This window comes from Bison bison, unplaced genomic scaffold (assembly GCF_000754665.1).
Source record: "Bison bison bison isolate TAMUID 2011002044 unplaced genomic scaffold, Bison_UMD1.0 scf7180017864508, whole genome shotgun sequence".
NCBI classification, from domain to species: Eukaryota; Metazoa; Chordata; class Mammalia; order Artiodactyla; family Bovidae; genus Bison; species Bison bison.
Genome location: NW_011495064.1, coordinates 11,556,473 through 11,557,144, shown reverse-complemented (window position 1 = coordinate 11,557,144; position 672 = coordinate 11,556,473).

Below are 672 nucleotides of genomic sequence, written 5' to 3'. Positions count from 1 at the left end.
GGGGCAGTGGCAGAGAGTGGGCCTGAAAAGGAGGGAGAGATGGAAACAGAGGATAGTGACTGTAGGAAAATTGGCAGTTTTCGTTTGTAAATTATTTTATTGAGATATGATTCACATATCTTAAAATTCGCCTTTTGAAACTCCAACTTCAGTGCCATTTAGAACATTCACGAGCCTATGCATGCAATCATCTCCAGTATCTAACCCATCACATTTTCATCACCCCCAAAAGAAACCCCCATGACCATCAGCAGGCCCTCCTCATCCCCTCCTCCTTCAGCCCCTGCAATCATCAATTTACTTTGTGTCTCTATGGTTTTGCCCTTTTCTGGACCCTGCATGTATATGGAATAATGTAAACGTGACCAGTGTGTCTGGCTTCTCTCAGCGTAATGTTTTCAAGTTCATCCATGTTGAAGCTTGTGTTAGTGCGCCATTCCTTTTTATGACTGTAATCCAATATAAAAATCCTTTCATCCATCGGTGAACATTTGGGTGGTTTCCACTAAGTATTTCCATTTATCGAGAGTTTATCTTGTGCCAGGCGGCACCAGGCTAAGTTACTGACCCTATTTTACAGACACAGAGGTTTGGAGAGTGGGAAGAATTTGCCCAAGATTAAGAGCTAGCAACTGGGGGAGCTGGGGTTAGAACTCAGGCAAACTTCACACG